Genomic DNA, 10522 nt, shown 5'->3' on the forward strand with positions numbered 1-10522 from the left:
CCTCTTAAGGTTAATGCTGTTTCCATTCAGCTGGTTGTTCTGCTTCAGTCGTCTCTGGCGTACCGGAAATTCAAAGTTAGCGGCCCGAGTGTGTCTGAGAGTGACCGCAGGGCAGAGCTGCCTCATTGATTTGTTAAATGAAAGCCAAATGAGGAGTCAATTGTTTTGATAGCAGGAGGTTGACTGGAGACTCTAAATTACCAGAGCTGCTAGTGTGTGGGTGAATGGCGACCTGTCCAGGGTGTGTATTCCTGCTGGGACAGACTGCGGCAAACTGAGCAAGTGAGATTTGAGAAGAACCTTAGTGGACAGTTATTGGTGATTCATGTTCGTTGCATTTGTCTGTCAGCTCCACGTGAGTTGAACCATGACTCGTATGTTAGTTTTGTAACATCTTCATCACATCTTCTCAACTTCTGCTTTGTTTTTGACTCTCCTTCCAAACCCACTTCTTTCCTGTCTCCTCCAGCCCGCTAGCACACTTATATTCTTCCCCTCTAGCCCCCCCTTTTCCTCCCACTCTCCCTCCACTCTCTCCCTCTCGCTTTTCCCCTGGCAGGCCAGTGATTGACACTTACAAATTACCCGGCGGCAGTGGCATTGTGTGTGACCCCTCTCTCTCATCTCCAGCCCGCCGCCGTTTTGTCATCTAATTACTGTGAATCCCCGGCCTGCTCCCCACTGCTGCATTTTTAATACGCCCTCCCGCCCCCTCCTCTCCCCCCCCCCCACACACACACACATACACAGTAACTCTCTCCATTCACCTGCAGCCTACTTTACCTGCTCTTCTAACCAATACTTGGAGAGCAGTCGTCGTGTCTGTACCCTGCCGCGTGCCCCCAGAGTGTTCTCTCTCCTCCGCCTCCATTATCGCCTCCATCACCTCTCCGTGCATCCTCCTCTCTTTGGAGTGTCACTCCATCCCACACACAGACCCGTCCGCGCGTCAAAGTCTCTGTTTGCATTCCAGATTCCACCGGTGTCATTAAAGCATTTGGTAAACATGTTGTTGGAGTCCACGTGATCTCAGGACGCGAGCATTTTTAAGACGTTGCATGGCATCCTACACCTATTCATTCATGTTCATCTTTATTTTGCTGTGGAACATTTTCACATTCCTCCACTGTTGTTTGTTTTTTTTCCCTTTGCAAGCAATTAAAAAAATGCTCCATTATAATTGATTTCAGATAAATAGATGTAGAGTTTCTGTTTGCGCTATTCAAAATATTTATGACTATTTTCTTTCAGTGAAATAAATAATAAGCACTACTAAATGACAAAATGTACAGATGACTGAAGCGCGCCACTCTTTCAACTCAAGGTGATGAGTTTACAGACTTCGTATGATTGGGGAAAAAAAGCATCGAATGAGTTATAGAATAAAGAAGAGCACAAAACATTTTCCAAGTACACTCAGCATTGTTTGCATGTAAATATTTTATTTTTCCAATGTAGAAATACCCACACGTGACACGTTCACCAGAATTTTCTCCCTGTTGGCGCGTGTGTCGACTGTGCCTCGGCCGCCCGCAGTCAGACCGAGCTTCCCTGGTGATCCGCATCTTCCAGCTAGGAATCAGCAGAGCATGGCCAGCTGCTGCTGCAGCACAGTTCCAGAGGAAAGATGGGAGGGAGGGAGGGAAAGACAAACAGGGAAGAGGGGAGAGATGGAAGAGGGAAGACGCCCTTTCATCTCCTGCAATGATTAGTCGTGTGGGGAAAGTTGTATTGCTGTTATTTAGTGATACATAAAGTCTTCGTTTTGATGGAATTTGGGCCCCAGATCTGACAGTGACACATTTATTGAGAGCCGATGTGTGACTATACCAAGTCTGTATCATTAAAGTGAGAAATACCTGAACAGCTGCTGCAGTCAGCCAGTTTCTGGGTCCGCCACCAATTATCACCCAAAGAAGAACCGTCAAGCCCAGTTCAGCACAGTTTGATGGTGTCAAGCTGGCATCCTCTTTTTAAAAAAAACAAAACAAACAAAAAACAAAACCTGTTTGGACATTTGTTCCTTTAGTTCTGTGTCTTGATAATGTAAGTTTGTCATGTATTCAGTTAAAACTGACGTCCCCAGCACTGACTATTTGACCGACCGTGGCTTCCTATTGCAGCTGCATTAAGGGTTACAGGTCTAAGTCCCATATATGTCAATGTTTTCACTCAGACCTGCTCTTCTGTATATACTTCTTAGATTTGTTTTTAATATGAAAGTCTTATAAACCCAAGAATGAAAAGAAACTAAATGTAATGTGCTTATCAATCAGATTTGATCCAAATATCTGACTCATGTAAACATGAAGTGCAGCTGAAACAGACGTAAAGTAAGCCGGGGCCAGCCAAGGGGCCAAACCGCTCCTCCACCTTCTGCCGTGGCTCCAGGGTGTGGCAGGATTTAGCATGGCCTCATTACCTTGTCAAGAGTTTGGAGATGTATGGGCCTCCTGAGAGAGAGGCTCAGGGACGTGGGCTGATGAAAAGAGAAAAGGAAGGGGCAGCTGACAGCAGTCGCACGGAGAACTCAAAAAAGGTGGGTGTGTGTGTGTGGGGGGGGAGAAAACGAGGGGGGAAGCGAGAGAGGTAATTGAGAGAGAACAGGAGGAGAGATGCTGGCAGAGCTGGAGAAAATGGAGAGATGGCGTGGAGGGATGGACGACAGCGGCGAGTGGCGAAACTAATGGTCCTGCCTGGAGAGATAGTGCTCAATCAATCATCTTTAAACAAAAGCAGCCGGCCCAAGAGAATATTTAAGAAGTGCTTATTTAATTAAAAGTCCCTTTGCTCATATTTATGGGCCATCCTTCCCTCAAATATTAACCTTCCAGGTCCTGGGAGGCCTGGGATGTCTCGGGCACACAGAAACGGCTGGACAGGGTAGAAAGCTTGAGAGGAAATTCCAACGGAGCAGGTAGACCCTCATATTGCATATAATACTCTTGTATTATTAATCAAGCTCATGTAGAAATGCTGTTGTAACTGATCGGGCTGAAGCTAAATGTTAGCGCATTAGGATTTCAGTATTTTCTAAAAATAGAATCAGGCTCCAGAGGGAGCAAAAGCATGCATTTCTGATTTTTAGCCATATTTACACCAGGATAAGTGTAACATAGACTAAAATGCAAAGCATAAATAAGTCACTTTCCTTTTTATTATGTGTTTTTTCCTCCATATATTTGCCACATGAATCATTACTCAGTACTGTAACTGACTTCTGTGTATGTATATTTACATACTCCTGTGACACTCCAGCCCTGAAGACGATACATATTTCAAGTGGGTACGAAGGTGTGAATCTAATTTCCCCGAGCTCACAAACATTTAACGGGTCACGCTGCGTGTTCCGACAGACCCTCTCCCGTCTCGTTACTCTCTCCCTGCAAACGCCCGTCATCGTCCGTCCGCCTGCCTTCGGCCGATGGTCAGAGCTGAGATCAAGATGAGCAGAGGCTTCTCCTCCAACAGAACACACACTTCACACTGTTCTCGGGGGTTCCCAGAAGGAGGAGATCACAGGTAGTGTTCACTTAAAAAACATTTCATCCTTCCTCAACTGGTGCTCAGTTTGTGGAAGCATCTGACTGTGATCAAGAACCCGCCCGAGGGAGGGCTTGTTCATTATGGTTAATGATACTTCAGACACACATTATTTTGGCTGAAACTGCAATTTATGGTATTTTTTGCCATCTCTACTCCACCTGTCCAAGATCATATTTTACCTTTTAGTCTGTGCATGCAAACACCTGCAATGCAGACACCCAGGTGGGGGTGCCTATTTCAATGGTCCAAAGTTGACCCTGTTTTAAAGCGGTCACTGTTTTAGTATTAAGGGAACACAACATAGTGGCTCCTTCAAGGCTCTGTGGCAAGTGAGCCACCAAACAGGGATGGACGCACATTAAAGGCTGGCCGGTAAACACAGTGCAGCATTTAGCAGCTAAAGAACCAGATATTTCCCTCAGGAGCTGGTGGAAACACACAAGAAAACCACAAAAATTGGTCCTGGCATCTGCCAGATGGCCACAAGCATGAATCGAAATGAACAACAGTGTTGCCTGGTATCCGCCTGGATTTGTAAAAAGTGTGTTTGTTAGTGAGGTCTCTGTGGGATCTGATAAAAGTCTGAACAATCAGTAGATTGTTTCTCTGTGCAGCGTTATTGATGGATCTGGATCGTGACTAAATTAACGTTTTCAACGTACGTGTATGTGCGCTGTAATAAAATTCCACCTCAACGTCAACAATTTTTCAGAGGTTCGGAGTGAAAACGTTGCAACATTTGACCGCTTGAACAATAACAACTTTAGTTTAAACCATAAGAGCACAAAATTAAATCCTGATTGATGGCTTGTTTGACGACATTTAATTTAATTAAATCGATGTTTATTTTCTGATTTACAGCCTATATAGTCTTATGCTACAATACAGCACGTATTTGTGCAGTCTGTGTTGCTATTCTGATATATTCACAAACATTTTCTCCAAAATATTTTTATGACCCCACAAGAACTGATACTGATAGCTGTATGTTTTATATTTGTGTTTTTCTCTTTCTAAAAATGCAGCTATTGTTAATTGTTTACATGTTTACATGCATTGTCTTTTGTCAGTAGGCGGTTAGATTCTTACTTTGTGGTGTTGTTTGTGTTTGTGTGGATTTATGAGCGTGAAAGAGGAGGAAGTCAAGTGGATGGAGGAGCAAAGTGCAGGATAGAGTGACGGGGGGGCAGAGAGGGAGGGAGGGGGGATTGTTGCTGGAAAGTGAAAGCGTGAAGACAATAATGCAAACTGACACTTTAGAAATGAGATGCTGGTCGCCTTGGCAACAGGCCCTTGGTTAGGGGCTACCATGACGAGGTGAGGAAGGGTGAGCGAGTGCAGCGAGGAAGGGTGAGGGCGAGCGCGTGCGGGTGAGTAGGGCTGCAAAAGGGGGCCGAGATAGTGAGTAAATTATGTTTGATTAGAAGAGCAGTCGTACGGAAAGAGCAGGGAAAGTGAGCGGTGATGGAGCGTTTGGTACCTGCGGGTGACAGGAGTGTCCAAACACACACACACACACACACACACACACACCACACACACACACACACACACACACACACACACACACACAAACTTCGAGTCAACCGACTAATGATCATTTCAGAAGTGTGAAAATGAGCTCTTACCAAACACAATAATTCAAAATAGGAATTTATACACCATCAGTATAAACTGATGATCTAGTCACTGACATGAAGGTAAACACACATCTACACAGAACGCTTTAAACAAGAAGCAAAACAGTCAGACAGCACGACCCTCCACCAAGCAGGTTATTTCCCCACATATACACTCGTAGTATCTCTATCTATCTATCTATCTATCTATCTATCTATCTATCCATTTATCCATTTATCCATTTATCCATCTATCCATTTATCCATCTATCTGTATATAGTATGTATGTAGTACAGTGTGTATATACAAACACAGGCTGTCCCATAAGGGTTCAGCCTTCAGTATTTGAGCCCGGGGGGCCGTGATGGAGGCTTTACTGTGGTCACCGTAGTCATAAAGCAGCTCCTTGCCCTCGTCAATGTTTCGAGAATGTGAGTATTTATAGCACTGTATGACTGATTATCTGAAGTTGATTCACTGTAAAATCGATCATAATAAAGGAACATGACGTCCCATAGTGCAGCGCATTGATGAGTGTTCATTTGAGCCTTGAACAAATGAAGTGCTTGGAATTTAAGTGCATAAAAATATAGGCTTCCTTTTCAAAATAGACCTTCCTTGGACAATCGTACAACAGTAAATTGATTGAGTATTGAGGAATCGCTGTAATTGTAATTGGAAAATTTCTCAGTGGGGCCACAGAGTTATTTCTATGTCAGCAGCCCATAATATATTCCAATCCGCACAATGTTCCATTTAAACAACAACCACACGTTGTCGAACACATGATGTGTGGCACGGCTGCGGAACATTTTAAACGTCGACGCTAATGTGCTGCTCTTCAAGCACAACAGTGAAGTCGCCTTCATCATTCTTCAGCTTGATGCAACACAAGTCAGATAAAATTGAACAACCACTCCATTTCATTACTCATCCTCTATCGAGGAGCAAAAAAAAAAGAAGCTTTTTCCCCATGATCTTGCCAGGTTAGTTACCCTGAATGCAAAATAATGCTGTCGATTTGATGACGAACTACACTGTAAAGACTTTTGTTCATCAGCAGTAGCTGCAGAGTGCTGTAGTCAGTCGACCTCTAAAATCTTTAAATGTGACAAATACGTGTTTGCTGGGCACTAGCGTTCAGACCTAAGTGAATCTTGCATGGCCAACGTACACCTGCATCTCTACTACTGGCCACGCTGTTGCTTAGCGAGGTTGCCGCTACGCCTGATGCTGCGGCGCCACAAAAGGTTGTTAAATGGCAACATCTCAGGTTACCACTGGAACCTTGTTACCCTGTTGGCATCCTTGAATTGGGTAATCCACAATGTACAGCTCGGGAATCGGCTCGACACAAATCGATGTGAGGACCCAGAGAGCAGGGTTACATGAGTAACTTCAGCTATTTCCATAGTAACAAATGGAGTTTTGTATAGAAAAACATACTAGACAGGCGATATAACCAACGAAGCTGCAGCACCATTGTGATCATAATGCCGTCTCTCTTATAAGGTTTTTAGTGTGAAGCAGGGAGGAAGTGTTGGATGTAAAGTAATGATGGAGGGAGCAGTGGGTGAGGAGAAAGTGAGTTGAACAGCCCTCCATCTATGCAGCCTCTTCACTCACCCTTCCTTTGTCAATGATTCCGCCTTTCCATTGACCTCATATTTGTTTCTCCCATCTTCATCATCCAGCTCTTTCAAACTCTCTACTCTCCACCTCCAGCTGTGTCCTTCAGCTCGTCTTCAAGATGTTGGACTCTCAGAGGTCTTGTGTGTTATGAGCGATACTTCGGATCTAACCGTTTGCTAGTTGTCCTGTAAATGTCCTCCTGCTTCTCTTCCAGCTGTAGTCTGTGTGTTGGCTTTAACCATCTCTGATCTAACTGGAGACGAACTCCAGTGCCCGTGGCCTTTGATATATGTTTCAGCTGATGGCGGTGAAGTACCAGCATTTGTACAACACATCCTGTAGAGCATCGGACACAGCTCATAGATGATGTTTGCATGAAAAATCTGATAACTGTTAAGTTTCAGTTTTTTTCCAGGACCCGAAAGCAGGAAAAACGCAGTGGGAAAAAGTCCAACAACCAAGTCTCTAGTAAAAGATCACAGAGAGCTCTAGTGCGGAGCCAACATGGGAGTCAGGTCCTGCGCGTTCTCCAGTCCAGCAGGGCAGCATGGAGACCGCAAACAAGCAGGGAGAAGCATTTCAAACGAGTGGCAACTAACCAATAACGAGGTAACGGCGTCAGCTTTACCATTCAGATACTCCGTCCTTAAATAGGTGGCCTGATGTAGATTGCTGACAGGTGCGCCTGCCTGCAGCACCAGCTGTAGCAAATGATCAGCTCCTCCACGCCCCCTGCAGGAAGAAACAAGCAGGACCACAACAACACACGACCTGGAACCCTGGACCCCAACAATAACTCACATTACGACAAAAGTCCAGATTAACGTTGGCGTTACCATAAAAATATAAACATCGAACAATCTTCACACTGTAAATTAGGCTGCATCCATTCCACAGTGGGCTGCTCCCGCTAACGTCCAAAAATAAAACATTTAAAATTTAAAAACAGATGTTTCCACTTTTATTTATTCATCTACATCTTCCATAGGGTTGAAACTGAATAAAACACTATTGTAAAGGATTGCAGGGCCAGTCCAGACTGACACGCGTGTGGCACATTGTATTACACGAGGGAACACAAACACACACATGCACGCGTGCACTGCATGCACGTGCACAGCGGCAGCAGAATTGAATGCGATAGGGAAGTGAAAAATGATTAACCCCGGGTCAGCTCTCAGCCTCAATCTCGGCAGCGTTCAAAGAACATCCTTGCCTGATTTACACTCGTCATGTTCCACAGCACACATTTGCATATATTTATTAAATTCACCACGCGTTAGAGAATAAAATATAACGGGGTGGAGGAGGGGAAACGATGGGGGGGAGGTATTTAAAGGAGGCGTGTTTCTGATAGATTTGCCTTTCATTCATATTCATTTGCTCTCTCCCTCCCTCTCACTCTGTTTTGTTCATTAGCATGGAGGTCAGCGCAGGCATCAGATGTGACTGCTCAACGCTTTAGGGAAAACAGTGCTGTTGGTCAGCCTATTGAATTGACCTTGTTATCATTGTGACAGACTGTTAGTTAGATAAGGCAGCGTGTAGGGTGTTGATAGTCCACCACATGAAAATGAGTCTGGGCAGCAAAGCCACAGTGACAAAACATCGCCGCTGGCTGTTTTTACACGTGCTCACTCAGTTATCTTAAAATACAGAGTTGTTTTTTTTTTCATTCTCACAACCCCTGTTAAGATAGTTCACTGATGGGCCGTGTCTGTGCTTCCGCCTTCATGAGATCACGAGAAATTAAATACAACTCATTAACAGAGGAGGAGAGAACGTAGCTCTTACTTCCTGTTGTGAACGCCACAAGCTTAAATTTCATGCACCCCAGCAACAAGTCTTCTACATTTCTTTACCCTGATGATGTGAAGGCTGGAAAACTAGTTTTGTAAATGCATTTTTAAAAGACCACACACACACACACACACACACACACACACACACCTGCTGGTAATAGTAACGATTTCACACCACTGGTGCTGCAGCATGACGGTGTGACGGGGTGACACTTCTCAGTCTGCTCACTCTAATTGGTTCGGACTTGGAGGCCAGAACTCATCACAGAGTAGTAACAAACCTCTGACCCTACAATGTACCCAACTTCACCACCACCAGTGTGTGCTTGCATGTGTTACGTTCAGCCTCTGCCTTGTAAGGTAAATCCGAACATTTCCTTTTAAGTATGAGAAGTGTGACAACCATATTTTTAGATGCCGTTTTCTCTAATGAGTATCGCTGCAATCTGACTATTTTCATGTTTAATTGCCCGATGTTGCCTTCTCGAAGATGCAGTGTTCTAACAACCCCTCTGATATTTAACATATAATAATCTGCCTGGTGTGGAAAAAAAGGAATAAGAGACTATAGGACAACAGTTATTTAAAGATTTCTCTTATGAATTAAGACAGTAGATGCAATCATCCAGTTAAAAAGCCTCATTCAGCTCATGTTTTGTTCTCTGATTGTTTAGAACAGGAGCCACAATGTTTTTAATTTAGTGAAAATGAGGTTTGCTCACTTAATTGGGTAGCACTCGCTCAGCCACTATAAATACTGTAATCACAGTCAGGTTTCTTTTACAGCTCTCGTTTACACTCTTCTGCTGGACAGTTGATGCAGGCAATTCACCCACTTAGAAAGAAATTAAAACCCGGCTCACCGCTGCCGCGCTTTTCGCCCCATCCTAATCCCCCTCGCCCCAGATGCTGCGAGCAGCTGTGGCAGGTGGGATCAATAGGGTTGAAACCTGTCCAGAGCTTTAATCCATCTGCGCTGAACCCAGAGATGAGACAGGGCGAAGAAGCCATCGCTGTCATGCAGACCTGGCCAGCTTCAGCCAGCTAAATGGACATCTGGAGAGAATCCTCTCTCTTTGTAGGCTTAATTGGTCATCTGGAGCATCTGGTTTTATTAGTCCATGAGGCGATTTTACAGATTTGTTAATGATCAATTATCCCAGATCATTACAATCAGATTTAAGTTTTAGCTGGCGTCGCCCGCCCGGCTCTGGCCTGCAGGTGAGGATGTGTTTCAGCCGCTGTGTCAACAGAAAGCCTCATCGTGGGCTGCAGACTGCTTCAGTAACGGTGCCGGAGCGTCGCGGATGCTCTGGCTGACAGAGGAGGAAGGCAGACGTTTCACACGGAAGGCGTGAAAAAGGAGGGGGGGCAAAAGGGAAATTGGCTAAAAATATTCGCAACAGCTCCGCACTCAAGTTTTTGTGGATGCGGTTCTGCCAAGGTTCTGGAAATCGGAAGCGTGAATGCATTTGTTTCCCCACAGACTGCCTGTTTCCTCACAGGTGATGGCAGAAATATACAAAGCAATATGGTCCCGTGTGAAACTACCCGAAAGCAACAAGCAATAAGTTTGGTACAAAGTGCAGGATTGAAACGAAGCTGACTTGTTATCGGTTCCGGTGATCAGTTAAGACTCCTCTGTTCTGTCAGGACTGTCTGTTCTTGTCAGTTCCCCTTAAATAAAACCCAGATTAGAGTTTGCAATTCCAAAAAAAACATCAAACCCTGTTCGGGGTTTCCTGAATTCTTTTGTGTTACAAAACAAGTTCAGGAAACTTTTTGAAAATCCAAATATGTTCTAAAGACATCTTAAGCTTCCAGGTTGGTTCAGAGATTGCTGTTATTACAGTGTTACTCTCTTTTAAGTGCAGATGATTCAATAGTGGATCTTTAATAGCGCGATGGAACTAAATTAACTT

The 10522-nt window shown here is 44.4% G+C and overlaps 1 long non-coding RNA gene across 1 annotated transcript; it reads right to left on the reverse strand.

Annotated features, from left to right (window-relative positions):
- Positions 1-1422: 1422 nt before the first annotated feature.
- On the reverse strand, positions 1423-7158 carry LOC130517364 (uncharacterized). Its single transcript, XR_008947709.1, has 3 exons — positions 6793-7158; positions 1860-1969; positions 1423-1699 (listed from the first exon to the last, which is right to left on the reverse strand). It is a non-coding gene; the product is annotated as an uncharacterized LOC130517364 (long non-coding RNA).
- Positions 7159-10522: the final 3364 nt, after the last annotated feature.

The sequence above is a fragment of the Takifugu flavidus genome, chromosome 20 (assembly GCF_003711565.1).
Source record: "Takifugu flavidus isolate HTHZ2018 chromosome 20, ASM371156v2, whole genome shotgun sequence".
Classification (NCBI taxonomy): domain Eukaryota; kingdom Metazoa; phylum Chordata; class Actinopteri; order Tetraodontiformes; family Tetraodontidae; genus Takifugu; species Takifugu flavidus.